Below are 16,425 nucleotides of genomic sequence, written 5' to 3' on the forward strand. Positions count from 1 at the left end.
AGAGTGATATAAGGGGCCTAGTGATAAACAAATGTCACAGCAATAATAGGTTTAGTGAATAGGTATAGTAAATTAAATGGATATAGAATAGAATGGATATAAAATTAGCCCTCTACAATACTTAGTGCTAGCATTATACTATTTTGTGTATTTCTGGGTCTTCGTTTAGGCCTCCCGGGGCGAGACTGCCGAGGGTGAAGATCCAGAAGGCTTCTCTTTTACATAGCCTCTGGTGTCTTCTTCCTGTATCCACCTAGCCTCCAATAGACTCAATCCCGAATACTTTCATGTCTGCGGGGTCCCCTTGGTGGGCCTCTACAAAGTGTCGGGGGACTGGATATTTGTCTCTTAGATTTATGATGCCGCATTTATGTTCACCAATTCTAACTCTCATTGGATGTTGTGTACGGCCTACGTACAAACGCCCACATGGACATACGATACCGTAGATAACATATTCTGTTCCACAGTTTATAAATTGTTTAATTTGGTGAACTCTCCCGTCTCTCCCTACTACAGTTTTTTTCCTATGCCACATGTACATGCATGTGCCACAGTTCTTAATACCGCACCTATAGCAGCCTTTTTGGTCAAATATTGTTGTCCAACTATTAGTTGGTTTGTTGGTAAATGTTTTTACCCTACTTGGGGCTATCAGGCTCCTAAGATCTCGGGGTTTCCGGAAAACAATGTTAGGGTGATCGGGGAGTGTCTTACCCAAAACAGGGTCGTGCTTCAGAATATTCCAATTCTTTTTAATAACATTCTGAATTTCGAACGCTTTATTCGTATATTGGGTAGAGAAACAGGCCTGTTTGATATCAGAGGTGGTCTGGTATCGAGATTTTTTGTTGTTTGAATCACCACTAGGTGGATCATCATAAAGAGCCAAATACTTAGAGAAGGCTGATTCTATATGGTTGGCTTCGTAACCTTTTTCTCTAAACTTCTGCATAAGGAGTTTGCTCTGTTCTAGATAGTCTTCTTTTTTGGTACATGTCCGTCTAAGGCGACAAAATTGCCCAAAGGGGACATTCTGTATCCACCTGGGATGGTGGTTACTTTTCGCGTGTAAATATGAATTTCCCCCGCTGGGTTTGAAGTGAGTTTTGGAAAAAATGTCGCCATCTTGGTCACTCTGTAATTCCAAATCTAAAAAGACTAGACATTTTTCGTCTAGAACATGAGTGAATTCTATCCCAAACGGATTATTTTTACAGTGTTCTAAGAAGTTCTGGAGACTTTGATCCGATCCATCCCAGATGATCAGAATGTCATCAATATATCTCGCATAGAGGACCAGATTTGCCCCAAAGGGATTGTTTTTCCATATGAAGTATTCTTCCCAGAATCCCATAAAAATATTCGCATAGCTAGGGGCAAACCTGGCTCCCATAGCTGTACCTTTTTGTTTGCAAATAATGTTCGCCTAGAAAGGAAAAATAATTGTGTGTGAGGGAGAATTCCACACAATCCAGTAGGAATTTGGCCTGCCGGGGGTTCATTCTATCATCTTTAAGTAAGAAATGATTGATAGCTCTTAGGCCAAATATATGATTTATTGATGTATATAATGAGGCTACATCTAAGGAGAGCCACCTATAGCCGGGTAGCCATTTGTAATTTGCCAGGATCTCTAGCATATGACCAGAATCTTTAACAAAGGATGGCAGACCGACCACTATGTCCTGCAGAAAGTGGTCAATATAGCACCCCAAATTGCTAGAGAGGCTGTCAATCCCAGCTATTATTGGTCTACCTGGAGGGTTTGAAAGGCTTTTATGTACCTTCGGTATATGATAAAAATGTGGAGTGGCTGCATGCTTATTAAATAAAAAAAGGTACTCGTTTTTAGTAAGAACTTCTTTAGATAAAGCATCGTCTAGAAGTATTTTGTATATATGTATATATGTATATTATATATGTATACATATATCTGTAGGCAATGGTTCTATCTAATATTCTATAAATAATATATTATATCCATATCCATTTCATCCAATACAATTAACCAATTCTCTATAATTTCATCTAACCTAACGTAATCTAATCTTTATTGTTATCCAATATTTTATTCAATGCATCCACATTTTTTTTTTTTTTTGCCATTACTTTTTTTATTTTTATAAAAATATAATAGAACTGGTGGTCTGATTATAACCTAAACGATTGCTATTATCATTATCATCAGTATCACTTTAGTGCTACAAATTAATTTGACATAATGATTCTGTTATCCCTTTCGTTGATGTCTACCAAATAACCCCTGGGTATACCCGAAATAATGTACAAAACCACTTTATGCATTTTTCATATATATGTGGGTATAACAAACCCCCTTTTTATATTATACTGGCAAAGTGCACATACTTTTATGTACTTCTATACGGATTTATTTTTAATATTGCCTTTTAAACTTGATTTTTATGCGCATATATGTCTATGTAGATATATGTGTATTTTTATATATATTCTATACATTATACAATATATAGTACATTATATGTATATATTATATATTATATATATATTTTATATTACTACTTTTATTATTAATTTTAGTGCATCTCTTGCTGGCTTTCAAATACATGAGTTCAGGATACTGTCACCTTCTAGTTACAACTCTAGAACCATTCAGGATACTGTCACCTTCTAACTATAACTCTAGAACCATTTTTTCTAATAGTCCCTGGATCTCCATCTAGTTTATATCTAGATTACTATGTCTAGCATCCGGTCTTTGAGCTTATCCCCTCCTTCTCTGTTTTATCACATACATATATACATATATGTTTTTGTCCTTCTCTAATCTATAGCTCAGACGGTTCTGTCTGACTTTGGCCTCTATTTTTGCCTATGGCAAAATGGAGGCTATTGTTTACCATACTATGTCAATATCGAGCGCCAAAGGGCGCACGGGATATGACGTCACGACCGCACTTCCGCCCTGTGGACCGCAACCCGGAAGTAAAGGAGCGGCGTGCGTTCCACCAGGTTCTACAGGACACAGGAACGAGACACCGGCCAGGATCTGTCAGCAATGGGAGCCGGTACAGCCACAGTGCCCACAGAGACACCTAGCCCGAGCTAATAAGCTGTCATCAGATATCAAAGGTATGCTACTTTATTTCTGATTTTAGACCCCTGATTAGTGACTTCTGATGTCTATAATCTAAAGATGAGAGGGGAGAGGAGCTCTAAGGAACATATTGATATGCCTTGGCCCATCTACATAATAGTATTGACAGGAGTATTTCAGTCTATCTGTTGTTGGATGCTTGCACTCCTGATTATATGCATGGCCGCTGATCTAAATATGAATTAAAAATTAAAAACTAAAAATTAAAAATTAAAAATCTAAATTAAAACACCAGAGCTAGAACTAGTAACTAGAAACTACAACTAAAATTAAAATTAATATTATAAATTAGACTAAAATCATATTAAACGTAAAAAGCTTTTTATTAACTTTTAAAAATAAATACACTATGGCCCTACAATAATGACAACAAAGCCAAGACCCACCCCTCTCAGAGGACCGCCCACTAATTAAGGGAGGAGCCTCAGAACCAATCTGACCAGTCTTGTCTGGATGGACACATGTATAAAAGCCAGCAGGAGACTAACACTACTAAGGCTCTGATGAAGAAGGGTAACCTTCGAAACGCGTTAGCCAGCAGTAGTCCGTACGCCTCCTTCCTGGGACCTGGAAAACTGCTACCACTGGATTATTCGCCTCTGTGTCATATACAATGCGATTTTCTCTTCGACCTTTGTGAGTAGATTTTATCTTGTTTTTAATCAATAAATCTGTCAAGGATAATGCACTAGGCTGGTGCGCTCTTTTTTTCTTTCTTTACAGTTAAACTGCACTGTTTTCCAGTGCATGTGGGTGCCATTAGGATTATTGGTACCCCCACGCATCTCCTGAGTAGCAGCGTGTCTTTCTGTGCAGGTGGTTGTGGCTGCGGGGGCAGGTGCGGACCAACAATGGCAACCAGTGGCGGCCTGTCCATTAGGGACGCACAGGCGCCGGCCCCCTGATCCACATACAGGGCGCCGGACTATGGATTCCAATGGGGGGGCGAGGAGTGTCTTTTTGAAGCATTGGATTAGTGCCAGAGGCTCTAATAAGCTTCAAAAAAGGGTGGGCTCAGGGCACAGAGCAATGTCCTGGTTCCTGTGCTGGGAACAGTGTCAGGGGGTTTGTTCGAACCTGTGCACAATCTAAAAGATGGAGGGCATGGTACATCTAATTGTGGACCTCAAGGCCCTGACCTGCCTTGTGTGGGTACAGGAGTTCAGGATGGAGTCCGTCCACGCAGCAGTGGCACTCCATCATGGGGTCTTTCTGACTTCTATGACATCACGAATGCTTAAGCATCCTGTTATGTGCCCGACTCCAGCACTTCCTCCATCTGCTGTGGGTGTGGAGCATTATCGGCGCGTGGTATGGTCCTTTGATCTGGCCACCGCTCCTCGGGTGTTCACGAGGTGTTGGCCCCAGATCTGGCATGGTTACGTCAGTGGGACTTGACGGTTCTGGGCTGCCTGGACAATCTTCTGCGCCGAATTCTCGATTACCCCGAGGAGCAACGTAGTTCCTATACAGACTTTCTCTGATCCTCTGCAGATCTACATGTGGGTGTTGGGTCTGATGGTATCTACCTTTTTTTTTTTTTTTTGAGGCAAGGTCATTTGCACAGTTCCATGTAGGCTCCTGTCAGGAAGATCCTGGCATAATGGGACAAATACCCAAGGTCTCTGAACAATCGGATTCGGCTCAATCAGGAAACCAGAGGTTCCCTAGTCTGGTGGCTTCATTCTACGGTTCTTCAGTGGGGAAGACTCTTTCTCCCCTTGTATTGAACAGGGTGACCACCAATACCGGTCTGTCCGGGTGGGGAGATGTCCTGGGACTGAGCTCGGCTCGGGGTTGCTGGACATTGGTGGAATCCGGACTACCGGGTAATATCCCGGAACTTCAATTGATCAGACCAGGTCTGGATCACGGACAGCTCGACTTCGGGGGCTCCCAGTACGGATCCAGTCAGACAGGGCAACAATGTGGCTTATGTCCCTCACCAGGGTGGTCCAAAAAGGCTGTTGGCGACCCTGGCTGTTGCCAGTATCCTCCTCCGGTGGGCAGAAAGTCTAGTTCCAGCCCTTTCCGACGAAGGCATTCCAGGAGTGGAATGCTGTCAGATGGATACATCAGTTGGCTAGGGTTGGGCCACGGGGTGGGCCTTTCTCTGGGCCGTGTTTTTTTGGTCTGTTGGTCTGGATGGATCGGACAGATGATGCCTCTGAGCTATCCTGTCAGGGATTGGTTTCCTCTTTTCCCGGTTATGGCGCATTCTTCTCGGGCACTTAGTGCTTCTTGGGCCTTCTGTCATCAGGTGGCCATTGTGCAAGTTGGCAAGGTGGCCACTGGTCGTCTGTATACATTTTCACAAGTTCTACGAAATGGATGGTTTGGCATCTGTGGATGCCTCTTTTGGCCGCAAGCTTTTTTGCAGGCCGTTATTTAGAGGGTCTATTCCCTCTTGAAGGGGTATCATCCAGGTTGGGTTCCAGCTTGTCCTGGGTGAAGTTCCTGTTACCTGGTTGGCTCTTGTATTAGCCTTGGGATTTTTGTTTTCCCACCCCTCATGTTGGCACTGCTTTGGGACATCCCTATAGTTATGAATAAAGAAGGCTGTGTCTGTCAATGAACGAATGAGAAAATAGGTTTTTTACTTACCGTAAAATCCGTTTCTCTGAGTTCATTGACAGACACAGCACTCACCCCTCTATGGAGTTTTTTTTTTATACTTACTGCTTGCTACTAAACTGAATACCTAGAGCAGGGAGGGGGTTATATACTGACTGAGAGAAACGGATTTTACGGTAAGTAAAAAATCCATACATTATCCGTATGCAACTATTGCACTTTAATATTTCTGTCATTATTGTTTAGACCGCACGATACCTGGAGGACTATTCCCCAGGCAATAGGCTATTGCGCGAAATCATTTTCTTTTTTCTTTTTCACTTTTATTTGTGTTGCTGTGAACACTATAGATTTTGCTGCAATTATCCTACATTATTTTTTTCTTATTACACATCATTGATAGCGCGAAGGACACTTATCACCCCAGAGGTTTACAATGCCCCTTTAAGACTCACGCACACACACACAGTATCTCACAAAAGTGAGCTTCACAGGTTGCCACTGGAGTCCTCTTCCACTCCTCCATGACGACATCACAAAGCTGGTGGATGTTAGAGACCTTGCGCTCCTCCACCTTCTGTTTGAGGATGTCCCACAGATGCTCAATAGAGTTTGGGTCTGGAGACATGCTTGACCAATCCATCACCTTTACCCTCAGCTTCTTTAGCAAGGCAGTGGTCATCTTGGAGGTGTGTTTGGGTTTGTTATCATGTTGGAATACTGCCCTGCGGCCCAGTCTCCGAAGGGAGGGGATCATGCTTTGCTTCAGTATGTCACAGTACATGTTGACATTCATGGTTCCTTCAATGAACTGTAGCACCCCAATGCCGACAGCACTCATGCAGACCATGACACTCCCATCACCATGCTTGACTGTAAGCAAAACACACTTGTCTTTGTACTCCTTACCTGGTTTGCCGCCACACACGCTTGACACCATCTGAACCAAATAAGTTTATCTTGGTCTCATCAGACCACAGGACATGGTTCCAGTAATCCATGTCCTTAGACTGTTTGCAGTCTTTTTTGTACATCATCTTTAGAAGAGGCTTCCTTCTGGGACAACGGCCATGCAGCTCAATTTTATGCAGTGTGCGGCGTATGGTCTGAGCACTGACAGGCTGACCCCCCCCCCATCCCTTTAACCTCTGCAGCAATGCTGACAGCACTCATACGTCTATTTCCCAAAGACTCTCTGGATATGATGCTGAGCACATGCACTCAACTTCTTTGGTCGACTGAGGGGAGGTCTGTTCTGAGTGGAACCTGTCCTGTTAAACCGCTGTATGGTCTTGGCCACCATGCTGCATCTCAGTTTCAGGGTCTCAGCAATCTTCTTATAGCCTAGGTCATCTTTATGTAGAGAAATAATTCTTTTTTTTCAGATCCTCAGAGAGTTCTTGGCCATGAGGTGCCATGTTGAACTTCTAATGACCAATCTGAGAGAGTGAGTGCGATAACACTAAGTTTAACACACCTGCTCCATTCACACCTGACTGAGACCTTGTAACACTAACGAGTCACGTGACACCGGGAGGGAAAATGGCTAATTGGGCCCAATTTGGACATTTTCACTTAGGGGGTGTACTCACTTTTGTTGCCAGCGGTTTAGACATTAATGGCTGTGTGTTGAGTTATTTTCAGGGGACGGCAAATTGACACTGTTATACAAGCTGTACACTCACTACTTTACATTGTAGCAAAGTGTCATTTCTTCAGTGTTGTCACATGAAAAGATATAATAAAATATTTACAAAAATGTGAGGGGTGTACTCACTTTTGTGAGATACTGTGTGTGTGTGTGTGTGTATATATATGTGTGTGTGTGTGTGTGTGTGTGTGTACATCTCAAAAAAATTGAATATCATCAAAAAGTTAACTTCAGTTATTCAATTCAAAAAGTGAAACTAATTTAAAATATATTTTATATAGATGCATTACACATGCGGAGTGATATATTTCAAGCATTTCTTTTTTTTTATTATTTTGATGATTATGGCTTACAACTAGTAAAAACCCAAAATTCAGTATCTCAGAAAATCAGAATATTACATAGTAAAAATTGATTTTTCATACAGAAATGTAGGCTTACTGAAAATGATGTCCATGTACAGTATAGTATGCACTCAAAACTTGGTCACTTGGACTCCATTTCCATGAATTACTGCATCAGTGCCTGGCATGGAGGCGATCAGCCTGTGGCACTGCAGAGGCGTTATGGAAGCCCGGGTTTCTTTGATAGCGGCCTTCAGCTCATCTGCATTGTTGGATGTGGTGTCTTTCATATACCTCTTGACAATACCCCACAGATTCTCTATGGGGTTTAGGTCAGGCGAGTTTGCTGGCTAATCAAGCACAGTGATACCATGATCATTAAACCAGGTATTGGTACTTTTGGCAGTGTGGGCAGGTACCAGGTCCTGCTGGAAAATGAAATCAGCATCTCCATAAAGCTGGTCAGCAGAGGGAAGCATGAAGTGCTCTAGAATTTCCTGGTAGACGGCTGCACTGACTTTGAACTTGATAAAACACAGTGGACCAACACCAGCAGATGACATGGCTCCCTAAATTATCACTGACTGTGGAAACTTTACACTGGACCTCATGCAACTTGGATTCTGTGGCTCTCCCCTCTTCCTTCAGACTCTGTGGCCTTGATTTCCAAATGAAATACACAATTTTACACAGTCAGTGATGATTTGGGGAGCCATGTCATCTGCTGGTGTTGGTCCACTGTGTTTTATCAAGGCCAAAGTGCAGCCCTCTACCAGGAAATTCTAGAGTACTTCATGCTTCCCTCTGCTGACCAGCTTTATGAAGATGCTGATTTCATTTTCCAGCAGGACTTGGCACTTGCCCACACTGCCAAAAATACCAATACTTGGTTTAATGATCATGGTATCCCTGTGCTTGATTGGCCAGCAAACTTGCCTGACCTCAACCTCATAGAGAATATGTGGGGTATTGTCAAGAGGAAGATGAGAGACACCACACCCAACAATGCTGAAGAGCTGAAGACCGCTATCAAAGCAATCTGGGCTTTCGTAACACCTCAGCAGTACCACAGGCTGATTGACTCCATGCCACGCCGCATTGACGCAGTAATTCATGCAAAAGGAGCCCTGACCAAGTATTGGTATAGTGCATATTATACCGTACATACTTTTCAGCACGCCAACATTTCTGTATTAAAAATCCTTTTTTTATTGGTCTTATGTAATATTCTAATTTTCTGAGATACTGAATTTTGAGTTTTCAGTAGCTTTAAGCCATAATCATCAAAATAAAATTTAAAAAAAAGAAATGCTTGAAATATATCACTGTGTGTAACGCATTTATATAAAATATGAGTTTCACTTTTTGAATTGAATAACTAAAATAAATTAACTTTTTTATATATAAATATAAACAAACATAAACACACACGTGCGTTTGAGCTCTGGGGTGCACACCCTAATGCAATTGGCTGTGAACACCTACAGTTGTGCTCATAAGTTTACATACCCTGGCAAAATTTATGATTTCTTGGCCATTTTTCAGAGAATATGAACGATAACACAAAAACTTTTCTTTCAATCATGGTTAGTGTTTGGCTGAAGCCATTTATTATCAATCAACTTTGTTTACTCTTTTTAAATCATTATGGCAACAGAAACTACTCAAATGACCCTGATCAAAAGTTTACATACCCTGGTGATTTTGGCCTGATAACATGCACACAAGTTGACACAAAGGGGTTTGAATGGCTATTAAAGGTAAACATCCTCACCTGTGATCTGTTTGCTTGTAATTAGTGTGTGTGTATAAAAGGTCAATGCGTTTCTGGACTCCTGACAGACCCTTGCATCTTTCATCCAGTGCTGCACTGATGCTTCTGGATTCTAAGTCATGGGGAAAGCAAAAGAATTGTCAAAGGATCTGCTGGAAAAGGTAGTTGAACTGTATAAAACAGGAAAGGGATATAAAAAGATATCCGGGGGCGTGGCCTATGCATGGCGCCGAGTGGACGTGTCTAAGGAGATCTCCGTCCAGCCATCGGCCTAAAACCCTCTAGCAATGCCAACTAAAATGTCAGAACCCCGCTCAGCACTCGGTAAGCGGTCTGGGAAAGGCTCGGCTTCACAACGACCCCCCCCACAGGCTCCATCAAGCAGTACCTGGCCGTGGAAACATCCAGCCCTGCCACGCGGAGCGGACAGGACCGATCCTCGAGGTTGATTACATCTCCCTTCTCACATGCGGCATCCATCCGGGAGAGCTCTCTGGCATCCTTCTGCTGCTCATTGCTCATGGAAGACCCTGGATCCCCACCTGACTCCGCAATGTCGTCCCTGGTGAGTGGGCTCAAAAAAGAACTCGCAGGTATGTTCCATAGCCTGGAGAAATCCATTAAGAAAGAAATCACAGCAGTGAGATCAGACATGTCACACCTGCTAGCCAGAATTGAGGACACAGAGCAACGCCAGGACTCACAGGAGGCAACCATTAAAGAGCTACAAGAGACTGTCACCCACTTAGCATTTGCCCACTGCTCCTCACTAAGCTTGAGAACCTGGAAAATCGCAATTGCAGGAACAATCTGCGTATCTGGGGGTTGCCAGAGACAACCAGAGATAATGATCTCGATCCACGGTATCCTGAACACCATTCTTGGTAATCCTGTCACTGTCCCGGTAAGATTTGATCGCGTTCACCGCGCTTTGTGACCATGCAATTTTACCACTGACCTACCCAGGGATGTTATTTGCTACCTTCACTATTTTGAAGATAAAAACAGCATTGTAGTCAAATTGCAGAGCACCCCAAACATTGACTTTGACGGAGCCGTTATTAACATTTTCCCTGACCTCTCCAAGGAAACCTTGAACCGTCGCAGAGCCCTAAAACCTCTCCTAGACCAACTGAGAACAGATGGGGGTCACCTACAGGTGGGGCTTCCCTGCATGCTTGATTGCCACTAAAAATGGGCGATATTTCACACTCCGATTCCCTGAGGAACTCCCTAACTTCCTCCGTGACCTTGACATGCCTCAAATGGATCTCCCGGGATGGCACAACCCAATACCAACGTTATCGGTCCCCTCGGACCCCCAATGGTGGAAGTCCCCCTCTAAAAAGAGGTGCACAGTGACACCGGGCTCTTCCCAGAAGAATGGATGAGATGCTCTCTACATATCCCCTCATGTACTCACAGTTACTGTGGTGGTTGCACTGTTCACAAGTTTTTTTTTTTCTTGCTTTGCACCACCTATCTATCTCAGCTACCTGTCTATCTCAGCTTCCTTCTAGAGCACGGATGCCTGATTGATATCATACACTAACCCAGGTTTTTCCCCTACTCCTTACTACATTGTTGAATTATTACTTACTATGGTTCGCTTCACTTATATTATCTAGTTCATGTTTTAGCATTGCTAGAGTTTGTTTTATTCATATGCATTACATAGGCCGCATGCTGACGGGGCCCCATACCCCTGAACGCTGCTTTTACCTTTTCGTATGTTCCTTGCCCCCCACGTTTTGGGGTTGGTGAGTGTGGGCAGCTCACACACAATGATTGTCAGACTCTCCCTAGAGGTCTTGATAGCTGCTCGCTCTCCACTCCCCCTCGGGGACCACAGCAGGTTTCTGTGTGTTTACCTTCTGATCCCTTTTAGCTTTTTAGACTGTAATTGTTTACTCTATACATGTTTCCTCTCTTTCTTTTTCCTCTCCAGGTTTGTCCTCTTTCTCCTCACTCCCTCCTCACCCCACCCCCCCTTCCTTGCTGGTATAAATTGTTTCATGAGCTGAGGGTCTATACACCGCTGATACCACGGTCACAAATGTAGCTGGGAAAAGGCATCAAGTACTGCGGGAACTGAAAAAATCTTCCTGCTCCATTGCCTTTCTTCAAGAAACACATTTGACACATTCAACCCTGGTCAAACTGCACTCACATTAGTTCCCGCAAGGGTACTATAGCCTATCTGACACTAATAAAGCCAAAGGAATGGCCATTGTGTTCAGCGTGTAGCCTTTCGACTCGCTGACATGTTAACTGATGATTATGACCGCTTTCTCTTTCTCAAGGGTTTATAGGCAATACCCAATGCACCCTAGCGAATATGTATAGTCCAAACCACAACCAACCCGCCTTCATTACCCAAACTCTCTCTAAACTATCGCACTTCGCGGAAGGGGTTATTATCCTGGCAGGAGACCTAAAGATGCCACTAGACCCCATTATTGACACCTCACAGGGTCGCTCTAATATCCCATTTAAACGCCTAGCCCATGTTAAAAAAAAGGCTTCTTGAACTTCAACTACTTCACCCCAAAGATAGACTATTCCCATTTCTCCAAAACACATCAATCCTACTACAGGATAGACAATATCTTCACAGATCACTTCCACATACCTCTTCTGCTTTTGGCCTCTATAGGCACCGCATCCATTTCCAATCACGCACCTATCTTCATGCGCTTGACCATGCCCACTTTGCCTCAACGCACCTATAATTGGAAACCCAATGACTCTCTCCTCTCCAACCCCACTGAAGTCTCCATGTTATCTTCGTCCCTGACTCAGTATTTCACGGAGAATGCATCTCCCGAAATGGCCCCCTCGATTCTATGGGAAGCCCATAAGGCTATGATGAGAGATAGACTCATTGATTTAGGTGTGAGGAAAAAAAGAGAGCATGGTCAACAATTTCTTCAACAGGTCACGGACTTAATCAAAAAGAAAAAAGGGGAGGGTTCAAAAGAAACAAACCCCTAGTCGGACTTTGAGGCACAGCAAACCAAAGGGATCATATGCAAAGTAACAATATAATAAACTTTAATAAATACATATACAACAAATAACAAGGACATTGACAAAGAATAAAAATCATCTATATAGAAATATACATGATGTGAGCCCTGATGCGTCTACGCATTTCGTTATAAAACTTCCTCAGGACACACTCAGGTTTCAATAAGTGCAAAGAGAAGGAGAAAAGGTCTCACTATCTAAAAATTAAAAATAGAAGCATAAATACACAATACCGCACAACAACAAATGAGATTCAGTGACCTTTGTATAGAACATCAGATACTGTATAAGTCCATAACATTACCTTGCAAAGAGGTTTCCATAAACTTTTGTGTATAATGTATATTTCCGCAATGGATGCGGAAAACTTGTCATAGGAAATAAGTGACCATCGACTAAAAAGAAAAAAAACCCATTAGAAATGAAATAAATAAGTATATAAAAAAATCATGAAGCAGATAAAAGGTAAGGTATATCTACCTGTTGTAATATAGATATTAGCTATGGGTTCATTCCCAACAAGGGAAATCCACAAGTTGCCATTAAGTCACAGGGGTAAGTATCCATGCTATAAAAAAGCAAACCAGGGCTAAAGAAAGCCCATGTATAGTATTCATTCAATGGTCCATGTGGAGGAACAAAGATATATTCATAGAACCTACAAAAATAAACATAGAAAAAAATATATGAAAGACACAAAATAGGCATATATAGATAGTCCATATATGCTCAGGGAGCACATTTAAACAGAAAAGTAAGATGAAAACAAGATACATACTAAATATTCATCTTACTTTTCTGTTTAAATGTGCTCCCTGAGCATATATGAACTATCTTTATATGCCTATTTTGGGTCTTTCTTATATATTTTTTCTATGTTTATTTTAGTAGGTTCTATGAATATATCTTTGTTCCTCCACATGGACCATTGAATGAATACTATACATGGGCTTTCTTTAGCCCTGGTTTGTTTTTTTATGGCAATATTATTATTATTTTATTATTATTATACAGGATTTATATAGCGCCGACGGTTTACGCAGCACTTTACAACATGAGGGCAGACAGTACAAGTACAATACAATTCAATACAGGAGGAATCAGAGGGCCCTGCTCGTTGGAGCTTACAATCTAGGAGGGAGGGTCAAGTTATAAAAAAGGGTAATAGCTGTGGGGGATGAGCTAATGGAGAAAATAGTGCAGTTGTTAGATGGAGGCAGGATAGGCTTCTCTGAAGAGGAAAGTTTTCAGGGATCGCCTAAAAGTGGATACATTTGGAGACAGTCTGACAAATTGGGGTAGGGAATTCCAGAGGATGGGCGAGGCTCGGGAGAAGTCCTGGAGGCGGATATGGGAGGAGGTGATGAGGGAACTAGAGAGCAGGAGGTCTTGAGAGGAACAGAGATGGCTATTAGGTTGGTATTTTGAGACTAGGTTAGTGATGTAGCTTGGGGCAGAGTTGAGCAGGAGGTCTTGGGAGGAACGGAGATGGCGATTAGGTTGGTATTTTGAGACTAGGTTAGTGATGTAGCTGGGGGCAGAGTTGTGGATGGCTTTGTAACTTATTGTTAGTATTTTGAATTTAATTCATTGGGCGAGTGGTAGCCAATGGAGGGATTGGCAGAGAGGGGTAGCAGACACTGAGCGGTTTGTAAGGTGGATGAGTCTGGCAGCAGCATTCATGATGGACTGAAGGGGGGATAGTCTATTTAAAGGTAAGCCAATGAGGAGGGAGTTGCAGTAGTCAAGGCGAGAGATAATCAGGGAGTGAATCAGGAGCTTTGTGGTTTCATTGGTTAGAAAGGGAGGTAGTTTAGAGATGTTGCGGGGGTTGAGCTGGCAAGCTTTGGAAAGTGATTGGATGTGGGGCCGAAAGGAGAGTTCAGAATCCAGGATAACACCTAGCACCCTGACATGTGGGGACGGGTGGATGGTTTTGCCATTACTCTTGACAGAGAAGTCAGGGGAATAGGCACGTGGGGGAGGAAATATTATAAGCTCGGTTTTGGACAAGTTGAGTTTGAGGAAGTGGTGTGACATCCATACAGATATGTTGGTTAGTAAGTTAGTGATGCGTGAGGAGACTGATGGAGTGAGTTGAGGGGTGGAGAGATAGATTTGTGTGAAAGTGGAAACTCCTGCGCTGTCGGGGGGGGGGGGGGGGCTATGCTAAAAGGACACTGCTGCAACACCTAAGTACTGATCCAAGGCAGGACAAATAGATTTGTGTGTCATCAGCATAGAAATGATATTGAAAGCCGTGAGAGGCTTTCAATACCAGCTGATACCGTCAGCTGATACCGTGGGTATCAGCTGACCCAGGGAAGAGGTGTAGATTGAAGATAAAAGAGGTCCAAGAACAGAACCTTGGGGGACCCCGACAAAGAAGGGAAGAGGAGAGGAGGAAGTAGAATTGTAAGTGACACTGAAGGTGCGTTGAGATGGATGAGAGCCACTGAAGAGCACAGTCAGGGAGACCGAGGGAGTAAAGTTTTTTTGAGGAGGAGGGGGTGGTCAACCATGTCAAAGGCAGCTGAAAGATCCAGAAGTAGGAGTACAGAATAGTGTCCGTTGGTTTTTGCAGTTAGTAGGTCATTTGTGCATTTTAAAAGAGCAGTTTCTGTGGAGTGTTGAGGGAGAAATCCAGATTGAAGGGGATCAAGAAGGTTGTTTTTAATGAGGTGGTCACTCAGTTTGTTGTAAACCAGGCGTTCAAGGAGTTTAGAGGAAAAGGGGAGCAAGGAGATAGGGCGTAGGTTGTTAAGATTGGTAGGGTCCAAGGATGGCTTTTTAAGTATGGGGGTGACCAGTGCATGTTTTAGAGCATTGGAGAAGATGCCAGAGGTGAGGGAGAGATTGAAGATGTGGGTTAGAAAGTGTAGGATGGGGTCAGAGGGCGACCGTAACATTTGAGAGGGAATAGAGGGAATAGGGTCCAGGGGACAGGTGGTTAGGTGGGCGATAGAAAGGAGTTTAGCAACTTCGTCTGTAGTAGCAGATTTGAATAGGGGAAGTGTCAGTTGTACCTGTTGACATGGGGTCTTAGCTGGGGGAGATACCTGAAGAGTAGAGATTTCATCACGGTTTGTATCAATCTTGTTTTTGAAGTGATTAGCGATCTCCTGGGCAGTGAGTAAGTCAGTGGGTGGAGGACAAAGTAGAGAGTTGAAGGTAGAGAAGAGTTTACGGGGACTGGATGAGAAGGTGTTAAAAAGAGTTGTAAAAAAGGTTTGCTTGGCAGTGTGGAGGAAAGAATAGTATTTTTGAAGGGCAGATTTGTATTGGTTGAAGTCTTTGAGAGACTTAGTCTTGTGCCACAGACGCTCAAGAACGCGACTACGTTTTTTGAGAATTTTAGTGTCATCTGTTTGCCAGGGTTGTAGGGGCCAAGGCCTGATTCTGTGTGTAGTGAGGGGAGCGAGCTTGTCCAGGGTGGAGGACAGGGATTTATTGTAGATGGACGTGGCTTGGTTGGGGCAGGACAGGGGAGAGATTTTGTCATAGAGGTGGTCAGTAGCAGAATAGAGGAGAGAGGAGTTGAAGTTGCGAAAGTTTCCACGGGTGATGGTTAGGCGATTGGAGGGAAAGGTGGTGGAAGACAGGGGGAGAGAGAAACTAATAAGGTGATGGTTGGAGAGAGGAAAAGGATTGTTTGAGAAGTTGCATGGAGTGCATAGGTAGGAGAATACAAGGTCAAGGGTGTTGCCATCAGAGTGAGTAGAAACCTGTACCCATTGCTTCAGGTCAAATGAAGAGGTTAGACTAAGAAGTCTAGAAGTAGCAGGAGTGTTTGTATTAGCAGGGATGTTGAAATCACCGAGAAGGATTGTGGGAATTTCCGAAGAGAGAAAGTAGGGTAGCCAGGCAGAAAACTCATCAAGGAAAGTCGATAATGGTCCAGGGGGCCGGTAAA

At 43.1% G+C, this 16,425-nt stretch overlaps 1 protein-coding gene across 1 annotated transcript in view; it reads left to right on the top strand.

Moving 5' to 3' along the window:
* Positions 1-16,425, top strand: part of MYO7B (myosin VIIB) — a 422,737-nt gene that overhangs the window by 13,247 nt on the left and 393,065 nt on the right. The gene's annotated exons all lie outside the window — the stretch shown is intronic.

This window comes from Aquarana catesbeiana, linkage group LG04 (assembly GCF_042186555.1).
Source record: "Aquarana catesbeiana isolate 2022-GZ linkage group LG04, ASM4218655v1, whole genome shotgun sequence".
Taxonomy (NCBI): domain Eukaryota; kingdom Metazoa; phylum Chordata; class Amphibia; order Anura; family Ranidae; genus Aquarana; species Aquarana catesbeiana.